Source organism: Lepeophtheirus salmonis, chromosome 2 (assembly GCF_016086655.4).
Source record: "Lepeophtheirus salmonis chromosome 2, UVic_Lsal_1.4, whole genome shotgun sequence".
In the NCBI taxonomy this organism is placed as follows: domain Eukaryota; kingdom Metazoa; phylum Arthropoda; class Copepoda; order Siphonostomatoida; family Caligidae; genus Lepeophtheirus; species Lepeophtheirus salmonis.
Window position 1 is genome coordinate 17,778,293 of NC_052132.2, and position 26,206 is coordinate 17,804,498.

The 26,206-nt window shown below is 31.3% G+C and overlaps 1 pseudogene; it reads left to right on the forward strand.

The window, feature by feature from the left end:
• Positions 1–2,257: 2,257 nt before the first annotated feature.
• On the forward strand, positions 2,258–9,254 carry LOC121113858 (uncharacterized; annotated as a pseudogene).
• Positions 9,255–26,206: the final 16,952 nt, after the last annotated feature.

Below are 26,206 nucleotides of genomic sequence, written 5' to 3' on the forward strand. Positions count from 1 at the left end.
TTTTACTTTTTTGATAGAACCTTTCTTCCTTTCTAAAGTTTCAGACTTGCTGACTGCGTAGATGATGTTTTTGGGGAGGCTTATCTGCTTGGAGTGCGCAAATGGAAATTCGTTGATCACGTTCAAGTGGCATTTGTTTAACTTGGACGTAAGCTGGAGAGGGTAGGTTTATTTTGTATTGTAACTAATTGCTTATGCTTTGTTATATATCGAAATATGAATTAATTTCAATCATTCAACTTTCATTAATTATTGAATTAGTAAGGTCTCAGATTTCAATGGGCCACCCTGTCAGAAGACTTTCAAAAACGCTAAGATATTAGCTTAGAAGTGGATTTAATTATAGATCTATAATTTCCTTTTTTAATTTCCCAATTTGTGATTGAACATATTTTGAGCCAATTTTATTCAGTTAAGATACGGGAAAAATGATTGTAAATTATGTTTATTTGAATTATAAATATTTGGTTAAGTTTAAGTTTGTTCCAATTATATCACTAAATGCTATTATTTTCTTCTAAATATTTATCAAGAGTCACTCCTGCACCAACCTTCCCCTTTCACAGGGACAGGTGCCTAAAAAACTATCAACATTTCAAAATGATATTAGACCAAAAGTATCATTAATTATGTTATAAAATGAATGCTAAAAGTTGCATATTATATAAAACTGCAAAAAAAAAAAAAACCGTTTGACCTCTATATCACTTCAATCAGCTGATTAATTTACCAAAAAAGTGCCAATAGTCCCAACTATTCTCTATTTACTTATTGCTCATTAAGTGAATACAAATGAATTTATGATACAGAAACTTAATGTACAATTAGTAGCCCATTAAATAAATATCTCAACATAAAGACTCTATAAATTAATTAAGGCTATACTTAGAAGTGCAACTCTTTTACTTTTCTTTGCCATTATCAAAAAACCTTCTTTTTTTACTAACATCAAGTAAGTGATGATATCAAATATTGACTATATATACTAAATTAACCCATATATTGTTATAATTGGGTAATTGGCCTCTGTTTATAAGAGCTCCTTTGCAATGGAACATGAGTATCATTTACTTTTATTTTTTATAGACAAAACGACAGATACTGGTGCCATCTTGTGACGAAATAATATAACTTCGTAAACGATAATATTATAAATTACTAGGTGAAGTACCCAGACATTCCATAGATTTATTTGTCGTTGACAATCATAAAAACTTTTCTTTAATCATATAGAACAGTGGTTCTCAAATGTCGGCACGCGAAGAGAATAGTGTGATCCGTCATTTCATTCCCTGTAAAATTGATCCTTGAACTTTTCATTCCTCTATGAAGAAGGATATTTAGTGACGTAATACGGTTTATGTTTCTAAACTAATTAGCAGTTTTTGTGTAGGGCTGTAGAGGGAGGCCTGAGCAATGGCGATTGCCACTGGAGATGAGTGATGACTAGTGATGGATGGGAGACGGATATTAATGATTTATGGTGTTTATGGATCAGAAATGACGTCATAATAAATCTCATGAAAAAAAAAAAAATGGTAATCCATTTTGGTGATTAATTTAAATTCAAAATGCTAAAAAAACATTTCAAAGACAGAAATAAAAGCAACTGGTTTGCTTTTTTGAAGCCTATATCCAGTAAAAAAACAAAAAAAATATCAGGACTTTTATCAATCTTAACCAGAATGACTCTTATTGTAAGGGTACGTCTTGTGATGAAAATCCTGTGTATTTTGGGCATGTTAAAAAAAGTTAAAATCAACAAGATAACCAAGACAATTTGAAGAATGTTTTGGATGAGAGCATCTTAGCTGTCATGACATTTGATTAGGTAAGCTACAATCATCTGTGACAAGATAGAAGGGCGAGAAAGAAATGAAAAAGAGATTGACAAGAATTACTACGATATCGATCCTTAATTCTACTCTGAATCCAAAGGCTTACCACTATAGCTCCGTAACAAATAATCAAGGTTACTTTCCTTCTTTTAGGAGTATACACTAATGTTCTGTTTTGAATATAATGGAATGTAGTAGGAAAGGAAGTTCAGTAGTTAGCTGTTAAATAACAATGACAACAGTTAAGGGGACAAAAATTTATTCATTAAATTACCAATCCAAAAAAAAATGGCCAAGCTAAAAAATACATGCGATTTACATTACGTATGACTGACTCGTGGAGCTTATTTCTGTATAGGGCTCTTCCATTTTTAGATACTGAGCTGTTCTGGTAAATGTTGCATATAATACTTGTAAGGATGGAGTCTGCTTTTAGATGGGATCAAGTCTTGGGAGGTATAGAAACAAGCCAGTGTTTATTATAAAGTTCTGGATGATTTTATGGATACAGAATTTAGAATTTTAAAACATATATAACTATAAGTATTATTCATTTATCCTTTGTTTGACTAATTCATGATTCCCCTCTCTCTTTAACGTGTGTTTCTTTTAATTTTTGGTTAAAGCTCTATAATATTTCGTCATTGTGGTTGTACATTTTATATTACATTGTATTTTGTTGTTTCTCTTGCACTCTGCTTCAAACTTTAAATTTTGAAATCTTATCTTGTATCTATAACATAAGTTTATGCATGTTGTATTAGACCTTTTTTTAAATGTATACAAAGATGATTAAATAAATGTGGGAAGAAAAAAAAATCTCAGGACTGGCAAAATCACTAATCTAACGTTGTGGGGTCATATACTACAACTATTTTACACTCCCTGCCATATAAAATATGCCCAATATCCTGGCTGGTTGAGGATGGGAGGACTCAGCAACGCATTTCTGTGTGTTACGTGAGCAGCCTTATGGAGATGACCTTATGCATAAATAAAGAAATAGTAGAGTATTTTATCCCGGAGACGGAAATTTATTTCGGGATGTCAATCACAAAGAATAGGGGACATATTGTTTTCAAAACAGGAAACACCAAGCAGAAAAGACTGTGACGTAAGATTATAATAAAACAAAATGGGTCATTTTATTTTATTACAGGCTAGCAAGGCATGAAGAGCCCCTGTTCTGAATGGTACCCGGAATTTTGAAATTTTGAAAAGGGAATATTGCTAATTATCAAAAAATATTTTAAAGCATGTAACACAAATATCAATTCTTTCATGAAAAAAAATAATCATAATCATAGAGCACATTAGAGGTAAAACCAAGTACGTATAAGTCTATCTGTATAAGACAATATATTTACAATTCATTAACATAATGTACATATATTGTATGTTAAGGAGAATGACTTGAAAGTTTGTGGTTGTCTGATTTGTATTCTAGAGTTCTTTTTATCCAAACAAATATTCACATCTGCATTGAAAGTACTTTTCTAGAATAAATTATATACAATAATTTATTTAAATACCAGGATATTCATTTGAGTTTATCATCTTGAAATTGTTTTAATGTTTGGGAGTTTAATAATACTGAAATTTATAAATATTTGGATGTTTTATGGTTTGTAAAAGAACTTTTCAATCATTTTAAGGACAAAATAAAAATGTAAGTACATTTATTTGTGATAAGAGGAATTTGAAACTATTATATAAGGCCATTCTATTACCTTTGGTTTATGAGATAAAAATAAATAGGGAGGAGTAGGGAAATCAGATAATCAGAGAATAAGCAAAAAAAAAAAAAATCCCCTTTACAAAGAGTATTTATAATGGTGTATTAACACAAAACAATCTCAAACAAAAATGAAGTATCAAATGCAAAATTTAAATTTGAACAAATTGAACTTCAACAAGACATAATTTATTAATTGAGGATATAGTTTTAATAAAATAATTACCATAAATCGATGTGTGTCTGAGCTTTTTTAATCATTAATATAGGCCCATTAGCGGCAATGACGGCTTCCAGGTAGCGGAAGAAGGCCTGACACCCCCTCCGGATGCAGAGGTCTCGAGAGCAACGGTGTTTGGATGACAGATACTGTAGGCCTTCCCTATGACATGGACCCAAAAGGTCAAATCGAGAGGTTTGACATCAGGGGCTTAGGGGGGGGGCAAAATTGTAAAAAAAAAAAAACTCAAAAGAGTTTTGCAACGGCGGAGATGGGTTTCTTTTATTACTGGTGTCAAAAGTGGCCTCTCCATCGTTATAAGGCTCTTTCCACCCACTTTTTAGATAGTTCTCTACACAGTCTGGTGTGAAACCCCGAGATCTCCTGCATGGGCTCTCAAGGACTTGCAGGGATTAGCCTGGGTTTTTTCTTTAACTTCTACATATCCAGTATGCCCTTTTTGACAGAGCCTTATTCCCCTCAAATGTTTCGGACTTGCTTACCCCCTATCGATGGTCCCGGAGACGCACTATAGCTTGAAGTACACAAATGGAAATTTGTAGATCACGTACAAGTGTTATTTAGTAGACTGTTACATAAGCTAGAAAGCTCAGACTTGATTTGTATTGTAACTAATTGATTTTGTTTCAATATATCGAAATATGAATTAATTTCAAGCGCACAACCTTCATTAATTATTGAACTAGTACGTGTTCAGATTTGAATGGACCACCCGGTATATGCACATATATAAGCCAATTATAGGCTTATTATTCGTATTTATCGTATGGGTTTAGCTACCCAAGAGTTTTATATATAGTTTAAAACCTTTTTTTATATTAAGTGACTTATATTGGCCACGATATGATCTTTCGAAAGAAATCTTAAATTTTTTATTGTCATTGTAACGGTCAATTTTGCCTACTTTAAATACAACTTGCAGCCCCTTAGAGGGGTAAATAAAAATAATTTGTTGTGATAAATTGACAACAATTTGTTGAAGAATACAAATTAAATCCAAACTAATTTTGGAGATAGATCGTTGTAGCTTGTTTTTGTATTGACTGGTCATATATTGTAAATATAAAGTAGCAATTTTATGTTTATTATATTAAAACCTTTGATAGATACAGCTAACCCTCCATTACTTCTCTTTTTATCCACTCCAGATATATAAATATTTTTTGAATATATTTTTTGCATAACCTTTTTTTCAAAATCAGTTGGTAGTTGGCAAATTTGGCAGTACTTCTATGTAAATTCTTAATTTATTATAAACTTTCTCACTGGTGGGTCTTTTTGAATTAATTATCCGGGCTTAAAGAATTTTTTTATGGTTTCTTTTTAATTATCGACTTGAATGATGAATATGAAAAAGAGGTGTAAAAGGCTAAAAAAAAAAGGTTACTTTTTCAAAAGTCAACTTTTTTTTACAAGGTTTTTTTCAAAGTCAATTTTTACAATTTTTTTCATTTTTTTAAGCATTGTTAGGACATTGAAAACATTTTATTCATCATAAACTATTCAAAATAATGTATGCAGGACAAGATACTTGTAAAATGATTGTCAATTTTAAAATTAATCAGGTATTTACTTGATTTTGAATCCGGTCATTTCAATACTGTAAAATTTTAATAATAGGAACCTAACCAAAATTTATTCAGCAGCCTTTATAATGGTATGTTTGTATAATAAGTTAACCAAAAGTTTTAAGTTTTGTTATCAAATTAAATACTTACAGAACAAGACACTCTCCCCCCACCCTAAAAACTAACTATTTTTTTATATGAATATATAGACATAATATAAAGGAACTCATTCATCATCTAAACGAATTCTTTTTCGCCTCAATATATAGTTTTCTAGAATGTGTTATCATTGTGTAAGAAAATGCGATCTCAGGCCTTATATACCGGACTATAAGGAAAATCAGAATAATTTCAAATATCATGTTATGCAAAATACACGGTGTTTGAAACCGCGTTATGGGGTATAAATTATAATGGAAAAAGTATTGGTCTTTTTCACTGATTCTTATTCTATCATACGTAGTAAGTAAAGTTTTATATTGCAAAAATATTATCTTTAATGTTAACGTCTAAACATTCTTGGAAGTAATTACGTTTGGATTTGAAACAAAGTAAAAGTGGATTAATGTATTAGCAAAAACGTATTGCATTTTGCACATTAAACGATTAATTTAATTATTAGTACTGTCCCTCAACTGATAAAATGCAAGAAAAAAACTAATTATTTATTTGAATTAGTTAGGTTCTTGTATAAGGAAGAAGGGAGTACACTCCACATTTACGAAAACTTTGTTGTCATATTTTATTATTTTGAGTAAAAGGCAAAGGTTTTTGACAAAAACTATCCCAAAAAAATAAAAATGACAAATTTTTCCTCAAGAGCTCCCTATCTGTTCGCCGGCATGTCGAGGCTGCTATTGCCTGTGAAGGAGAACATAAAATCAATTTGTGCTATGCTTAAATTCATTGAGTTGTCCTTTCTAGATTTGTGAATTTTGTAATAATATCATATTAATTTGTTCTTGATGCTTTAAGCACTATGCCTTTTATTTTAAAAGTCATGATTCACAAAATCATAATCACTGTCAACGATCCAAATCAGGTTTTCTGTTTATATTCTACATACTTATTATAATGCAGGTTACGGATAACTTTCACTACCATAGCTATTTGACAATCTGCTAATTATGTTTTTTGTATGGGTATTTTACTTATACTCCCTTTTAAATCTCAAAATCAAGTAAGACCTCAAAATTTACTTTTTGACTCCTTCCATTTTTTTTACCTTAGATTCCCATGTGAATAAAGTGGTGAAAGCCACTAATAAGTTGTAACCAATAACTATAAAACAAAGAAAATTTGATGTAGAATGTATATTCTAACATGATTTTGAGTATTCAAAGTATATATAGTTGTTTTATTGAACTTTTTGATGACTTTCTTAGTATTTAATTTATTACTAAAGTTGTAACTATATCACAAAATCTTGAGCATAATTTATGGTCTAGATTTATATTAAAATCCTGCAAAAAATGTGAATTTTATTGACATAGCTTTCTCATAAATAAATGGATCTTGATAAATTACTATAGTTGACTTTTAACTTTCCCAGGGTTTTCAGCACTCCGACACTAATTGATTACCCGATGTTTGTCAAATATAAATATATACTTTATCCTCTTAATCAATTATTTATAATTTTTAGATAAAAATTACTTTGGGTTTGTTTGCATATTCTTCATTGTACTCGTATAATTTACAATTACTCGCAAAGGTTTGACCGGGGTTCCTCGTGCAAAGGAGAGTGTAGGAAATCACATCGACAATGGTCATTTTTATTTTTTATTAATGTTTATACCCATTCGGTATATAAAAATATTTTTATTGTATTGCAGATTATTGTACAAATAATTTTAGTAACATTTCTTCTGTTACTGAGGAGTTACGCATTTTTTTACGCATTATTTTTGTAACAATGCAGTCATTTTTTAATTGTATTCCCTACAAAAGATATTATTTGAATTATTTATTTTTTTTCTAACAGATAATATAATTTCTATTAAGATTTAAAACTTACTTACTCCTTGAGGAGGTTGTACAATTTTTTAATTTCTAAACTTAGTTATACATAACAAAAATTACATCTGTACTTACCAACTAAACCTATGAAACTGTGGAAATAGCCTGAAATCAACAAAGTTTTATTTTAAGGACAATTTAGTTTTTTGAAAATATTTTTGCTTCAATTTACTTTTATCATTGAATCGGCTTACTCTGCATTATTAATCTTCTAATTGCAATAATTTTGTCTGCTCTTTTGAGTAACCCTTGAATGAAAGTATAGGAAAGTAGTTAAAATTCAAATTGATCGTTAACCGTTCACTAAAACAATCTCATCTCTATAAAGGAGACAAATTTTGCCATTGCATTTTGAATGCTTGAAAAAATGCGTGGAATCTTAAAAAAAAGCTAAAAATATATGTCTTAAGTGTTATTTTATCCAAAGCCTACTTAGTTAAAAAAATTTCTGCGTTTCAATTCCTCCCAACTATTGAATACTATATAATAAAATAAGTCAACATATATTTTTCTTGAATTAAGACATTGTGTTCCTGATTGCTATTACATAGAGAAATATACCAATTACATTTAAACCCAAAATATTTCATTTTGTACCCTACATTGACCAACATCTTATATACCATCAATAAATCTTGATATCTTAACACTTCACATAAAACTGAAATGTTTACCATTGTCATTAAAAAATGATTGGGTAAATGTAATCAGAAAAGCACCATCTTAATGTAAGGGTTAAAAAAAGTTGAAATTTGGTTGACTAGTGTAACTGTTCAATACTCAACAAAAACTCTTTCTAATTTAAGCAATCAATCGTCCGAACACTGATAAGGAGAAAAGAAATTATAATTTCGACACCTGACGACAAAAATAATGTACATCCTTATATTAGTTAGGTAACACCATGATTATGATTTATGAATATCATTTATGCTTATCACAATATTTGAATGCAATTTACTCTAAACAATGCTTTATACTACCACTATTATAAAATAATATACTCTTCATTCGAGGCTTGTCGGAACATTAGTATTTTACGTCAAATGCTTCCGTGGAAGCCTCATTTGTTAGCTACCTATTACAATGGTAGAGCTTCGTGACTACTTGATCTGCTAAATAACAATGTAGCAACGAGCGTGTGTAGCTAAAGCTCAGCCCAGTACATTAAAAAAGAAAAAGAGGAGTTCATCACGACGTGAACTTGCCAATACAAAATACCCAGTTTATTTATTGTCAGTTTTCGATTCACTCGTCTCTCTTGATACGTCATATTTTTCATAAATAAAAAAGTAGTATACTTACGTTCCATTTTCAGTACGACAAGAATACAGGGATTACGATTGCAGCTGTCCTTAAAAAGGTTATGAATGTCACTCAACTTATTTCTTTAATTCTTTTTGGGATGCCTCAACAAAACAGAGACCGATAGGTTGAATTCATGTTGAATATGAGATCATGATGATGCTTATACAACTTAATCATGCAGGGAAATTTCAATCAATATAGATGCTCTGAGGACCCCCTCCCCCACCCTCGTCCCTTTAGCTCCTTAACGAGAAGTAAAATAAGAAGGCCATGTAAGCCCGTATCATGAGATTTTGGATCTAAAGCCAATGTAAGGTGTTTTTTAACTAATATGTAGGATCCTGCTAATCCATCCAAAGATTTTTATGAGGATGTTCAATGATCTGAAAGTCATGGAAAAGTTTGGTCGAAAAGGAAATGTTAATCCCTTATAATTCAAGGAAGAGCTGGATTGAATCATGTGGAAGGTGTCAGAAATAATTATGAGCAACCCACATTTTGAGGATTGATTCATTGATCCTTGTAAACTTATTTATGATACATAGTCGTGTTCTTAAGGTTTTTTCTTATTTATTTATTTGTATTTAAGAATTTATAGCAAACTTCATAGTAATTTATTCAAGAAATATAATTTATATAAAAAAGAAGTTAAATGAGAGTTGGTTTGATTGACGTATTTATCCCACTTTTTGGAAGAAACATATTTTTACTATTAATGAACAGTTAGTCAGTCTTTTTGTCAACACCTAACATCTCCAAAAAACGCTGAGTACTCATGCTAGTCTATCATATTTCAAATAGCTGTTTGTAATAAAAATATATACATAAGTTGTCATTATACTTCAAAGATATCTTTAAGACTAAATTACATGGATACATGAGTAATAAAATATAATATTTTGCACTAAAAATATCATAAAAAGAGGAAAATGTATATTTCCAATGCTTCATTAAGTTTATAGTCTATTTATGTATATGTACAAATAACACTCTCATAGATTTCATTTGAATACCAAAAATATTGAGTAAAAATGTACAGCATTTTTTTTAGAGTAACAATAAATATTTGTAATGATAATTATAATTGGAGACTGATAGACTCCTATAATCATTATTTGGGGCCAAAATATGAATTTAAATCATTATAAAGTGTGTATAAGACGTGTAAATAAAAATATCTTTTTGCATAATAGAAAATAAAATACTTTAATTGGAAACGTAATGCGTATTTTTTTTTCCCCCATTCAATGACACTCTTTAAAATAAAATAAATGTACCATTTTAATGTTCAGTTTATTGACGTTCTATGAATAAAAGGGAGGGGGAAACGAATGTAATAGAAGGAAGCAAGAAGTAATAAAAAAATAATCTTGACTCATTATAAAATATATTAGCTGGAACACCCGGCAATGCTCGGAGTTATTTGAATAATACAAGGTAATAACTCAACAGTAGAAGAAAGATTAATGCATTGAATAATGAAACTTTGTTTTCTCAGACTCTAGGTATCTTTTTAAGCAGAATATTTCTGATTTTTTAGACGTGATGATCTTGCATAAACTGTTTCGTTCATACGACATTTTCTTTGCTTTTGCTGCTATCAGAGTTTTACTTTTATTTGTTTTTATTATGAAATGGTGTTACTTCACAAACAGAAAAATACTTTTTTTAAATGAAACCTGAAGAGTGGTTATTCTATTTTATCAATCTGTTATCATTATTCTTGAAAAGAGAGTATCAAAGTATAAAGTAATGAATCTGTATATATACAATATACTCGTATGTAAAATTGAGTTGGTGTATTTATAGGTGACCATACCGTTCAACCTAGGAGGCTCAAATTTTTTATGGCTGCCTCTCTAGAACCTGGTGAGGCTAAGAGTATTTATTTAAAATCAAAAAAGTTATGGACAAAAAAAAAAATCGGTGAAAATTAGAGTTTTGTTTTTTTCAGGTGGAAAAAAGATGGATTTCCAATGAAATATTGGAATCATAGAAGAAATCAAGTTTGTAAAATCTGTCTGGAAATTCGTTTGCAGATAAATATGACATTTAAAAATTGATGTTTAACTGAAGTATCTGTCTTTTTACGAATCCTTTTTCAATAATTTTTTAATCCAACGTGAATTTTCAATTTTTAAGAAGAAAGGCCCCAAATTGATTCATTTTGTACATAAAATCTTGAGATTCTAATGGTGTATTTAAGTATTGTCAATTTTCGGAACATTTTCAAACCAAGTTTTGCACAATTTGCAAAAATGAACCAGTTATCGGGGGTTATTTTTCGGCGACACTATTTTGGATAACTTTTTGCTTTTGCAAGTACGAAATTTTTTTTGGTATGTTCATTTTCCTCTTTACAATTCAAATATATGCTATCTATAACTCTTTGACAAAATAAGAGTTGTTTTTTTTTCAATTTTCTCCGCGAATTTTGTAATGTAAATTTTTTGACAAATGGACTTCTCATCTAAATCATTTTTTATATGCATATATGTTGTTATTTAATTTGAATTATATACCACAATATATTTTTTTTCACATTAATAATACCAGCCGCGCCATGGGGTCTAAAGATCAGAAGAAATAATATTGAACACTGTCAATGTGATTTACCGCTCCATCCATGTTCCGATAAAATCCTTTGCTAGTAGTATATAAAAGATGAAGGGTCGGATGCTGAATTATGATTGTAAGTCTGTATTGGACTTGGAGTAATTCATACCTATATCATTCTTAAATATTTAATTCCCTTATCTCATAGCTACTCGCAGCTAATTTAATGGAGTTACATGATAGCTAAGCTGATCTCCTTACACACTTTCTACAAATGATCAGGATGACCACATTATTTTTTTTTTTTTTTTTTTTTAACATACCACCAGTTCATAATTATAAAGTGAAACACATATATTTTGATTTATGACTTAAATTTGTTTTTCTCACTATTTATTTATTCGATAGATAATAATATAATGTCCCACGAAGTCTACTACAAAAACATAAACATGGCATTTTGTAAAATTAACTTATATAGAAATATTTTATATTAGACATTCATAATTTTATTTGTAATTTATTATACCTGATAAGAGAATAATATATTAATTAAAAGTTAGGAAAAAAAATGTAGATATAAAATAACGAAGCCGAAAACATTCATAAATTATTATACATATATAATCCAAATCTATGTTCAGTTTCCCTCAAGGAAATATATGTTTATATGTATTTAAATTTTAGAATATTAACACATAATATACATGCTGTATCAGCAAATCAAATATATATTTGGTATAAAAATAGCTTTACCCCTTCATAAGTACATAACGTTAGACATATGTGGACTCTCAACACAAAAACAAACGAGTATGATTTTCCTCAAAATTAAGTGTGGATTACATTTGTATTCATCGGTGAATTATTCCTTAAATTTTATGAATAAGTTATTCGTATTTACTATTTGTGTGTTCTGCAAATAGCATTTGAAATGATTTAAACTGATTGTCACGATTAAACATAAATACAAAGATTTTATTTGAAAAGATAGTCTTGGATCAAATCATATCAGCCTCTTAAATCAAATAAAGGTTCTAAGCTATAGCTATCATTCTTGGGTAGTTTACTTTATGCTACAAGCTCGAATTCATTGATTATAATTGAATCCAATATGTATATGAATTATTCGGAATTACGAATGTATATATGAAATAAAGAATTAATTGGGATTTTCTTCCTTTTCCGATATTTGTTCAAAATTGGTTTATGTTAACGCAACACATATTTAAAATGAAAATGTATATTAATTTTTTTTTATATTTACTTAAGTCTGCAATCAATAATTTAAAAACAATAATGAAAAATTCCGAGTTTTTTCAACAAGTCCCAAATCCCAAATTTTGATAGATTATTTTTTTTTTTTTTCGTCAAAAACAGATAGATTTCAGGATATGAATACTTTTTTCAATTATTGACAATGTTCAAATAGGACAAACCATACTCTGGATCGGTGAACCAACTATATCAAACGTTTTGAAATGAAATTTTTTAGTCTACTCCCACGAGGAGTCAGTTGACTAACCTTTGTCTTTGATGTTGTTGTATCATCGACACTTTGTAACAGACTGCAAGGAAAATTATTATTATTTACTTCTTACTAGTTATAATTTTCATAAGGTTTCAATTCTTTAATTGGTTTCCTTCAATTTATTATGGTCAAAACTAACGAAAAATCTTTCAGCTTTACGTTCTTGCATTCTGTAAATTAATATGATCTATTTACGTTCAGATTAGTAGGTATATACACAAGGCCTGACGGTCGTTAATATTAGTCACAAACCAATAAGACTATTCCATTTTAAATATTTGTTTAAAGACTGTTAAGAATTTGAATAGGGCCATCAACACTTTGAGCTGTCTTTGAGGGTCAAATTGGATTTGTTGAGTAAAACAGAAGCACTGAGATGCGAATAAGTCTGAGACAACCTGCACAATGAGCTGGCTAGCTAAAGAGATGGAGGCCAGTGCAGGTACAATCAGGAAGGCTGTGAGTAAAGACATTGGCTAGAAAAGATTTGCTAGTTTGTATGACTCTTTATCAGTAACAGCGGTGACAAAAAGGAATGAAAGAGGCCCAAACATATTGGTGTTCGAATAAGTGGCTATTTTTTTCTTTACGTACTTATAGCTTTTGTAACGAGGGCTTATGTACTTTGTACTCAAAACCAAAGAATAACAATCTTATGCTATAATTCAGCAAAAGTAAACATAGAAAACAACTGTCTAAGTCAATATCAATCCTGTATTTAATCATAAATAAATTTAATTTATATGAGAAATATATAAATTACTAATAAGATTCTAGAATGATGATAACACTGTTAAACAGGCAAAATGGATCAAGAACAATATATGATCCACTGAGTAGAGTTTGATCCTTTGATTCCAAATATGGCCTTATTTTTTCTATCTTAGCCTCGTGGCTTTAAGAAAAATGCAATATATTGGTTATTTTTAAAGTTCAAAGATTTTTTAAGCCCTCGGTGTTGAAGATAGGGATTAATTATTTGAATATATTTTAAAGCCTAATGTTAACAAATTCTACAATCATTTTTAAGCATGTCTGTATCATGCTTATAACTCAAGTTATGATTGTTTAAATTTAAAAATAGGTACTTTTTATGCAGAGCCTCATAGCTTCAAGACAAATATATTTGAAAGCTTAAAAGTATCTCATTTTATAGCTGAAAGTTGTTATCATAAGTGAGGGGAAAAAAACCAAAAACAACTGAATGAAAAACAGAATTTTATATCGTTGGGAAGCAAAACGTAGAAAATCGTGCTTCCTGGACTTCATGACCTCTGTCAGAAGCTGGTGTGGGGTCCTCGTGTCTGAGGACAACTCCATATCGTCCTTCACGTCCCTTCTGATGGTTGATGTAAACACGGAGAAGTAGTTGGCGAGGTAATTCTTCCATTAGGTGGGGTCTTCCTTGATCAACTTCTAGAAGCTGAATAGGAACTCCAAATCCCTCGTTAAATTTTACCCTTCACTTCCTGCTTTTAAGGAAAGTTATTATTAATCATTCTTTATCTGGACCACCTCGAAAGCCTGTTGCACTTCACAATGTCCATAATCATTACCACCTCAACTTCAGGATATAGAAGATCTGTGATGCGTTAGTTCTTGTTTTTTGTTTTGTTTTTTGGCTTTTTCTCTCTTTTGATGACGAGATGACAAAGTGTACATTGGATGGTATGTTTATCCACAAAGAATGGCTGAACTTGAATGACAAAAAATAAAAACGAAGCCTTCCTCTTTTAATTAGAAAATTAACATTAAGTAATAGTCCCTTATTTACAGCCAAGCACTGTAATTTAATAAACCATGAATTAACTTGATAGTTTACTATCAAGTATTTGAATGATTTTATTTAATTATTGTTTTTATTATCCTTGACTGTTATTTTTTGTGTCGTTTTTTCTCTCTTTCAAAGAGAAAGCCTAGATAAAGGTCAAGCTGGAGTCTTAAAGTATTGTCCTTTTTTTAGAGGTATTCCTGTTTCATCTTCTTGTCATAGGCAACTGACAGTGAAGAACAAAATAAAGACAAAAGCTTTACAAAGAATTTGTTTTGTGATTGTTACACTATTTCAAGCAGTAGATATTCTACATTAAATAATTAATTAAGACATTATTTAAAATCCTTAGCCGTGCCATCAAAATATATGAAACTATTTTATGGATATTATTAAGCCCTAGATGATTACATAATAAAATGCACTAATGATGTCATTAATATCAACCTAATTTTTATTTTATTTATTTATTATTTTTTTGGGGGAAAGGAATGCATTTTTATGGTTATATAAGGACATATAGCATTAATAGCCAAGGAATAAAGGAAATTATCTTAAGGACATACATTGATATATCCTAACGTATCTCCGAAAATCTCGAATCCTTCATTCATTCACTCTTGTACTTACACACATAGGGTTGACCAAGTGCGAAAATACGTTATTTGGACAAAAGCTTGAACGTAGATATTTAACTCTTCATATTTGGGTGACTATATCCTTACTAATATATATTGGAGCTAGGAGATTCAAACTTTGCTTTTCTCATTTACGTAATCTAGTTACTAGATTGTAAGTGTTTTTAAATTATTTATGCCAGTTATAATTATCAAATTTATAAAACATATTTTCCAGATAGTACATCATGCAAAATATCTTAAATTCAGCCACAAACTCTGATATCTGCTTTGGATCATATATTAACGTTTACATTTCAAGATTATCAACTATTTTATAGGGCTAATGCCATTTACTAAATACGAAAAAATAAACAGCAGGACTGGCATCTATAGCTTTACTCTTCGTGCCTTCCTTCATGCAAAGTCAAAGACTATATAATCGATGGCATCTACTCAGCAATCATGTGATTGATAATGATGATAAGCAGACAAGTAAGGCGTTCTTGTAACATGGTTGTACTAAGGTATGTCTTGATAACATAAGAATTTTTCATACGTATAAACTATGAAGTTTGAGGACAAATGTGTCTGCTCATACATGACGGAGAGTAACACAGTAGATTTATAAGTGTTAGTCCCTGTTTTACTCAAAGAAGAATTGAGGAATCACATCGAAGTAAATCCTGTCTATAATGTTGCTAGATAAGGACTGATGTTTGTATTTATTTCCTTCCATTCATAGCTGATTGTAGCTGATCTAATGTAGATGCTCTTCTCCAAAACGTGAGTTGAATTATCAGGGTGCCCACATTAATTTCTGCTTTTTTTAACAACATACCAGCGGATAATACTGTTTTCATCTATGGTAATATACATATTGTAAAACATCTTTTGGATGTGCTTACTTCAACCTAAAACTTTATTTGATGTCTATATTTAAACACCTGGACGCAGAAATATGGAAGGGATATTTCTTTATAATAATAAACTTGTAATTGTATATTGCTACGTGTTGTTGATAGCGAACGGAATGTTTCATCAGCATTGTGTACAAGAAGTTTGAAGAAGTAAACCACTTTCTTGTAAATATATATAAAGGATTAAAAAAATATATGGAGTAGCTCTGACCCCATTTAACATCTCTCTCTCCCTCCTCCCCCCTCACCATCCCTCTTCTTCTTCCAATAAGTCTAATACTATCTCTTCCTTCTAACTTATTTTTATTTTTCCTTCCCTATTTTTCTTTTTATCGTACACAAACACTCGTTTCTGTCTCATTGGAAAAAAATACATAAATTAAATCAGGTTCCCTTTTTATTTTTTTATTTTTTGTTTATAAGGTCTCATTATTAGTAGTTAGTAGTGTTGGATCGGACTAAAGAAACTAAAAATACTGCTGTCCTAACAGTCCAGTCCTAATATATAAAAATTCTGTCCTAGGAGCAGCCTTGATCGGTAACAGCTGAAATGACGCAGTTACTAACTACAAGATGTGCAAGCTATCTATCCCTCCATTTGGCGTGATGTGTTTGACAAGATAGGCAAGATAGCTTGACGACTTCATATCGCCGGACTTTTGGCCAACAAACTTTCCCGATCTGAATCCAATGGTTTTTTTTGTGTGTGTCGCGATCGAATGACAAACCGACCAAACCCCTGCAACACCAAAGACTAACTTATAAGTCGAATCAAGAAGGAATTACAGGATTTTCCAAAGGACCAAGTGGCAAAGGATTGGTCACGCTTTTTGCCTCGCATTGAGACTGCAATTGAGGCTAGAGGTGATTATATTAAATTGAATAAGTTAAAACCCATCATGCTTTCAGAATGTGGTTGTATTTTTTTTAATCTGATAAATGGTTGGATAGAAAATTGCGTTTGAAAAAAAATCTTTTTCGCAGCACAGATGGTTTGCGCGCCATGTATGTTCTTTTCAGTGTTCAACATAAACACTTACAAGGAACAAGATAATTGAAGTTTAAAGTAGGAAAGTGTGGCTAGAACTTGTTATTATACGTTCTAGCTATCATTTATTATTTACTTCGTTTTTATATTATTTAATCCTAACTATGTGAGAAGAATAGTCATATATATAGCAAAGAACGTAGGTACTGTTATGTTTGTACTTATTTATTCAGTTCAGTTTAGTCTTAGGACAGGTCCTACAAGTCCTTGAGGCCGGTCCTTTAGACTGTCACTCCTTCATACTGTCAGCATTACCAAATAGGTAAAACTAATTATAGACAGAAACAGTAGAGTTAAGTGGCGGCATCAAGGACCTCTCTTCATAAGTTTTAGGACTGATACGCTAGACTAGGCTGGACTGAGACTGGAAGAGACTGCAGTCATCAGTTCCATATAAAGCCTGACACAAAACTTAGCATGGGAGGACTGAGATATCGGTCCTTATGACTCCTTAATGGTAAATAATTTTGAACGCATAAAAAAGACCGAAATGGTAGGGGGAAACCTTGATTAGGCAATCAACCCTAGAACCAATCCAATGCTACTAGGTAGTAAGTACCTCAAAGAGAAAGAAAATGATTTCTACGACAATAATTATATGAATATCCTTTATTTATTTAGCCCCCTTCATATCTTAAAAGCCCAAACCAAATATTTATATACCTTTACAAATACTTACCTAGGTATACCTATGTAGAAAGAGGAAAAAATATGATGGATTAGATAAATAGCATTATTGATAAAATAAATGAAATATAAGTATGGATGGATATAAATACGGGAAAATAAAACTTTAACCTCTTAAGGAACCATATTTAGAAAGAAGAATAAATAGAGAAAATCTGTAAAAACTGTTTTGGCTCTATATAAATAAACGACTATCAATTACAACCCATGATGAAAATAATACGATCGATTTGATGACACAAGGGAACAATTTTATCCAGCTTTTCAAACGTCTTTACACTTATTGTAATACTTTATTCATATTTCCAGTAAGGTGATTATAAAGCTCTGCATATTTTTAGAAAATTCCATATATCAGCTGCCTAATGCGACACATTTAAAAAAAAAAAAAACAAGCAATTCTACATCATGAAACAAAGAATAATTAAAGTGTCGACTTTACTTTAGCGCTAACCGTCCCCTTTCTAAAGTGATCAAGATCACTAATGTATTCAAGAGGACCGTGTTTAACGTCCAAAAACAGGTGAGTGATGGTAAAGACAACATTCGCCTACCTTGAGGTGGCAGAGCAGCGAAGTTAAGATCCAAGGAGTTGAAGCAGCCTTTCATAGATGAAGATGACAACTTGAAAAGAAGAAGGTTTCTTGGCCCAAACTTCCCAAGGAGGTGAAAAGGCTGGTGGTAATTCTCTCAGACATGTACATAAGCCTCTTTTAACTCAACAACAACTGAAATCTACCTTCTGAACACAATAGTGGACGATTTCTCATCTTCTCTAATGAGAAGACCTTCAATGTTGATCCAGTGATCAATAAGCAGAATGATATGAGCATTTGCTCAACAAGGGCAACTATGAACTTAGTAAAGTCTCAAACAACAAGCGTCCAGTATTTGTGATGATGTTGGGACTCGTGGCATCAGCTAGGGATAAGATGCTGCATGTTGGGTTCCTGATCTGCTACAGACTGACTGGTGCGGCATTTTTGGAAATTTTGGATAGAAAGGTTTCCTATGAAACCATAGGTCTTGAAAGTCACCAAGGAGTCTTCCAACAAAATGGAGCACCAGCTCCCACGGCAAGGAATATGTCATTTTGACCCAACAAAAAATATACGATTAATAGACGGATGTTTATTAATTATATCGGCTTTAATGCAATTAATAGACTGATGTCTATAAATTTGACTATTTAGGAAGTTTTAAGAAAATATGTCGGGACAATTTTGAGGAAATCGATATTTAATGTAAAATTTCCCATTTTTTGCTTAAGGCAAGTACCTACAATACTTCTACAAATAAAAGAAACTGGTCCTATCCCTAGTTAAACCCTAAATAAATTACACCGAAGAAGATGAAATTTCTACCAATGAATTGAAGACAAGAATGGAATTTATCTTTGAGCGCCGAATCTAAAACTGATTTTAGTTTTTATTGGCATCTTTGAGTTTCATACAAATCTGAAATTACATTAATTCAGGAATATTCACAGCTGCCGTGACGTTCCATTAGATTAGCTACGAGCTGCTATGAGATGAGATTAATAAATACAAATCCCACTCTTTATGTATCAATGATATAGGTAGGAATTACAATTATTCTCATATATCTTAATCCATAAATGTATACGTCAAAGAAAACAGCCCCCAAAAGTTTTGGGAATAATTTCGACAATTGAAGTCATGTGTTCACAGTAAAAAGCTGGAACTCTATATTATTGATAATGTAAAACTTAATAGTTAACGAATAAACTCAGTTATGTAAACTAGCCTAGTATTTTCTTTTTTCAAATTCATTATCCCTCATTTTTTTGAATGATTTTGTAAATAAAGGTTCAAAAAAATGTAATAAGTAATTTCAATAAAAAATAAAGCATAAAATAATTTTTAAATTATACAATTAGCTTAAACCATATTTATAATTTCTTTTTTTTTTCTTTATTAAAATCCAAAGAAGTTGCATTGTTATACAATATTGATAAACTATTTAGTTTAAATGTGACCCTCCCGACAAAAGACATCATAATCAAAATGGACATGATAATAATTATTTTAAAATTCCAATAATAACAACGATAAAGTCATAAAACAAGTCATAAACACACTGCACACTTTACAAAAATAAAAAAACAAAGCTACTAACAAAACAAAAACTAAGTACCATTTTGCCGTATTTGAACCTCCTGTATCTTCTTACAATCATGTGTATGTTTTTTTAAATGGATTGGAGAGTCCATATCAAGGAAGCGAATGATATTGCCTGCCTATGACCAATCAGTGTTGAAAAATTGGGAATCTTCATATTGAGCACTCCGTACCCGGCGGCGGAAAAGATTAAAATTGGTCTTACGTCCTTGCTATCATTCATTGGTTAATTTGTGAGCAATTAGTGAATTTACATTTAAAAGAGTATAATTGAAGGCCTTAAAATTGTCTGAACGATTGGTCGCAGGTCCAAAAAAAAAAGATTCTGTCAACTTTTCATTCATGCCTTTCACATTTAAAATAATATAAGTTCTTAAAATGCTTATAGATAGGCAATCAGCGAATGCATGAATATTAGAATTGTATATTTTCCCAAGTCTTTGCAATGAGAGTCGAAATGAAGAAGTACATTGGGGATTTGGATCTGAACTGTGAATTATCTACCGTCAGCAATTCGATTCATTGCTCAATGAATCGAATTATTTTGTCAAATTCAACTTTTTTTTAAATAATTATTGACAATTTTATGGACCTCCTCTGCAGTAGCTACAGTAAAATCCATTTTCAAGTGTCAAGGCGTTGGATGGGCATACTTATTCACAGACCTCAGTAAGGGGAATTGGAATTTTCTAACCCAAAATGAAATATATTCTCTTTGAAATCGTAAATAGTAATTATGTTCCGTCTTAATGCTAAAAATTATAATTGTCTTGGTTCAGATATCTTTCTAAATATTTATTTTCACAATTCCAACGAATAATATCCACTGTAGTTTTGGAGTGTAATCAAGGATTGACCTTCCATAAAATTCTTTGGCTAAAGCCCCAAGAGGGAGATAAGGCTGATACACATAAATTAGTGTTGTCAGATCTTAATATCAACAATCCTAAAACTAGACTAGAAGATGTAGCCAAGTGTTCAGTATTCGAAGTTGTTGTCAGGTATATTAAAATCTATTGATAAATTTAAGGTAAAGTTTTTGATAAAAGTGTCAGTCCTCCTCCCATTTGAGAATGAAGCCTTTTTACTGCTTCAATGTACCTTCGATGAAACAACTTAACTAGCCACTTTTCTTCATCCTTCATTGCCACTTCTCCTAACCTGGGTAGAGGAAAAACCTTATAAACTACCAATGGAATCGCCAAATTATTGTTAGTATCAATTCTTTTTTGCAGATTGAAGGATCCCCTACCTCTTATTTTCGATTGATTTTTTTATATTTTTAGTCGACCAATAGGAGTCTTCCACACCATCTTTTCCCTATACCATACCTAGTACTTCGATTTACTTTTGATATGGCAACCCATAATTTTTCCTGTTATCTGTGGACACCATGTGCCTAAAAGAAGAATTCCTCATTTCTCTCCGAATTTCGTAAAGAAGTTTATAACTATTTCAACCCTTTTCACTAATTGTTTTTCAGAATTTACTTCAAGCATAATAGTTATTTCATCTGCATATTAGTTAATAACATGACTGGTGTCGTAAAGTTGTATTCCAAAATCTCCATCCCTTTTTATGATGGAATCGAACAAACTTTTTAACGCTAAAATGAATAGTAACGGAGCCGAAGTTGTTGGCAACAACTTCTTTTTAAATAAATAAGCTCACTTTTATGTTCACCCTGCCTCACAAAAGAGGTTCCATTATAAAGCATTGGTCGAACGGGATTAAAATATTTTTTTTGGTAAAAAACTTATTTCCACTTTAAGAATAAAAGAATGTGATAAGGAGTCATGACCCTTCCTAAAATATATTGCAATTATTGCACTAAAAGAGTTCCAATTCGATTCCGGTCTGAATATTTCGAGAAATATTGGAGATATTCCTCTTCTTCAGGAAACGTTCTTGCTATGTAACAATTTTTCTATTTAAAATAGGTTCTATTTTAGGCCCTATATGATATGATCCTATATGTTTCAGTGAGGATGGTAATCAGTCTCCATTATCTGTTCCATCTCCTCTTTTGGGTATTAAAACAATTTAATTCATGGTGACACATTTTGAGAGAGCCCAATTTTGTTCATTGTTTGTCCCAATTCTCTGAAATAAGGGGTTATTTCCTCCCTGCAATCAGTGATGATTTTCCCTCTAAGACCATCAGGATTTTTTTAATAGTATGTGTAAATAAATAAAGACAAATGTATTAAAATGTAAACTACTATATTATAACAGTTTTGTACAACAAATGGAATAAGACTAAAGAAGAGGAACTGAAGTAGGCACTACTCCTACGCTTGTATATTAACCTGATCATTCCATCCCCCTTCGGAGATAAATCATATTGATTCGGATTCACAGATGTCTTGAGTATCCATAAGATTGGCTCTATTGAGTTTGATATAATTTAGTCCTTCTTCTGGATCGAGTACTACGGCGTCGAATTTGTTCGACAATTCTGTTAGTAAATCATAATGTTGTCGTCAAATGGTATCATTTCTTTCGAAATAGTCCCTAAAATCTTTTGTTTCTCCCGACGCATCTTCAAGAGGGAAATCGTAAATGATATCTTCGGCAATTTGGAGTTCCAACGACTTGAGTAATTGTATCCCACTTCTTCTTTATTAGGTCTTGGACTATGACGTGAAAACCAGTAGGAATTTTTTCTACGAGTTTGTTTATATTTATCATAGTAAAATTTTCGCAAAGATTAAGTTTTTAGACGTCTTTCTTTTAGTTGTCATCGTTTGTCAAAAGATTTCAACGGACAGGTACTTGAGATCTTAAAGGTTGACAAAATAGACATTGAACAGGGGATAAACCATAATTTCTCGGGGAATTTCTTAATTCTAAAGTTGCTGAGTTACATTCGTAGCTATTAAATCCATGAGTCCATTGGGAGAGTAGATATTTAATATTCTTTGCTGTTGCCTCAGCATGGCCAATACTTTGATGACTATGAAGAGATGAAGGTTTCCATATCACAAAACATTCCTTAAAGAACTTTTGCATTATTTTTGATCTATATTGAGGGTCATTCTCACTTCGAAGACTACTGGGTACGTCCATCACGGAAAAAAATCTTCTAAATGATTTCAACAGATCTGTCAATTTTTCATCTTTTTGTATTAGAGGATATCGAGAGAATAGACCAACATAAATTAAATCATATTTGTCTCCATCGAGAAAGAGGTCATTAGTTGCTATTGCAAAGGCGTGTGAAGGATATATCCTCCTGAATTAAAGGTTCAAGTGGAAGAGATGGTTTGAATTTTGACATTGAGTGTACATGATTCGACTATTTTCTGAATATCAGAATTATATCCTGGCTGACAAACAGTTTGTCTTGCTCAATGTTTTATCCTTTTCTAAGGTAAAACCTGAGAGGTTTAAAACAATTGATCCACTATTAAATATGTCGTCTGTGTCTTCCTTATCTGGATCATTAACAGGAGATAGTGCATCAGGAATATAGTGTTCTATTCCTTTTCCGAACAACTATAAGCGATTAGTTGAGAAGTTTAGTTCTGTAATTAAGAACTCTTGGGATATCAGTAGCATCCAAGGTGAATTTGTTAAATAATTATTCAATGGTCTTATAATCTGTTATAACTGAGAAGTGCGGCAGTACTGCAAGGTATAGATAACATTTCTTAATAGGCTAATAAATTGCTAAAGATTCAAGTTCTACCATGGTATATCACGTTGCAGCGTCTTGGAGGTATCTATTACCACATTGGATTATTTTCCATTCTTTTGAGTCATCTTGTTATGACGCAGCGCAAATACTAATCAATTTTTCCTTGAAGAATGCATTTGTAGGTAAGTTTCAGTATTTTTATGAAACGAAGCTAAGATTGGAGATGTGAAGATTTTGTAGGTTGTTTCAAAAGCTATGGTATGTTCAGATAACCTTTGAAATTCGTGCTTGACCTTGAGAAGATCACGAAGGGGTTTTGTATATTTACAGAATTAATGACAAAATCCACCCAGTTGATTTGCTAATCCCTAATGCAGGAATAGGGAATTCAGATATTGCAGAAGTTTTACTAAAATCTTCTCTGATGGAGGTCTCGGAGATTTCATATCCAACAAAGTTAATATTCATAGCGCATAAAACTGATTTAGACTTATTTCATGTTCATCCATGTTTGAACATATTTCCAACGTTTCACAAACTAGGGTGACGAGTTCATTGAACTTGCCTTTTCCCATTCCCAAATCATCCACAACCTCGTAGATGGGTAATCCATCAATGGCTATATTTTCTGTATAGGAAAAGGAATCTCATATAGAAATAAATCCCATGGGAGACCTTATGAATTTGTATATCCCAAAAGGAGTAATGAATGTTGTCAATTCTTGGGAATTGGAATGTGGAGGAATCTGCCAATATCCTTTTCCTAAAACTATGTTAGCAAAATAACAATCTTCTCTACTGAATCCAGAAATAGCTTCAGCATAGTTTTTTCTGTAATGGTATGACGTATGAAGGACTTGACTTGATGACTTGAGAATTGAGTTTTGTTAGTTCCACGCAAAACCTAATATCTCCATTTAACTTAGGAACGATGACTATTGGGTGACACCATTGACTGTGGAATATCTCCAACCTTTTGAAAAAACCTCCTTTTCTCCATATCTTCTAAAGTGGGATTAAACTTGTCTAAGAGTGAATAAAGTAATGGACGAGGAGAATGAATAGCCAACGCCGTATCATCGGACTTCACTGTAATCTTCATTGCATACCCAACGTATTTACCTTCTATAGGTTTAAGTTGATTTGTTTTATCAAAAACACAATTATATACTAACCGTAATTTATCTTGATTGATGGAAGAATGTCTTTCTGGCCAGACAACATTTTCTGATTAGGGGTTGCCATTTGTAGAAAAGGAATTCACATTTTTGGACATAAGGTGAGGGAAATTATCGTGTATACTATTGAGTTTTGACATGTTTTACGATCAAGATAAAAACCATTGACATCCTGACAAACAACAATCATAGAATAAGTTTTTTTTACTTATCAAAACAGATATTTGCACAAAATGTTACACATTGAGCTAAACTTTGACCATTCACTGAAGATATGTCTTCTTTTAATCTTGGCTTCAATCTAGTTAGATTTTTTTCCAATCTTCCCAAATATTTCCATCCCGTTCATTGAAATATTAGCACCAGTATATAAAAATGCTAAAACTTTCGTTATAAAGTTGTTTTTGTCGAGCTAACTCACAACTTGAATATGGGTTTTGTCATTATTCCTCTCTAATCTATCGTTGTTGAAGTATTAATAGAGTAAGCGGGGTTTTTTTTCAAACTTTTAGAAGCAAAATGACCTTTGATTCCAAAACATTCGTATATTTGATTAAAGTCCCGTCATAAAAGTAACACGGATTTTGTTTATAATTCTCAATAAAATGTGATATTTTCTGTGTTGATGTTTGTCCCTGTTTACGACCTTAGAATTTCGTCTTCTTATTAATATTGACGTACTTAGGCATTTCTTTTGAATAAGAACTGAATTATTCAGCACCCTTTCTCGCCGTTTCTAATTCCATGAAAAAAAATTCACAAAAGGCTAACTCATTTTTCTCAACATCTGTATCCTCGTCATGTGGCTCAGCTGCTTCATGCCCAAAACCAGAGGCTTCGGCTACGATGTATTTCGTAAGAGACTTTTCTCACATTTGAAAAAGAGCTTCCAATTTCCTCGGATCGTATCCTTCCTTATGAATTTCTTGACATGCTCCAACATTGTACAGAATACCAGTAGAATTTGCTTTCAACCCACTCCTGAAGGCTTTGTGTTTTTCAACAGGGTCACAGAGATCAGGAATCATTTTATAAAGAGCATTTATAATACGGAATAATGTGTACACAAAAAAATAATAGAATAGTATTTGTCTTCAGTCTTTAACAAGAAGAAAAAATCCATTCAAGACATAAGCATATTAAATCGTCTGCAGTGATGAGCATGTGTAAATCAATAAAGACCGAAATATTGAATTGTTAACTTCTATATTATAAATGTCTTGTACAAAAAATAGAATAACACTAAAGAAGAGGAACTGAAGGAGGTACTTAACCTACATTCACATATTAAACTGATCATTCCAATGACCAGGGACTTTGTCATCTTTAAAGTTTTTGAAAGTGTATTGGGAAATCGTTTCAGGAGTAAAAATTGACTTGCATTTTTTGTTCATTGAAAAGTTAGGTC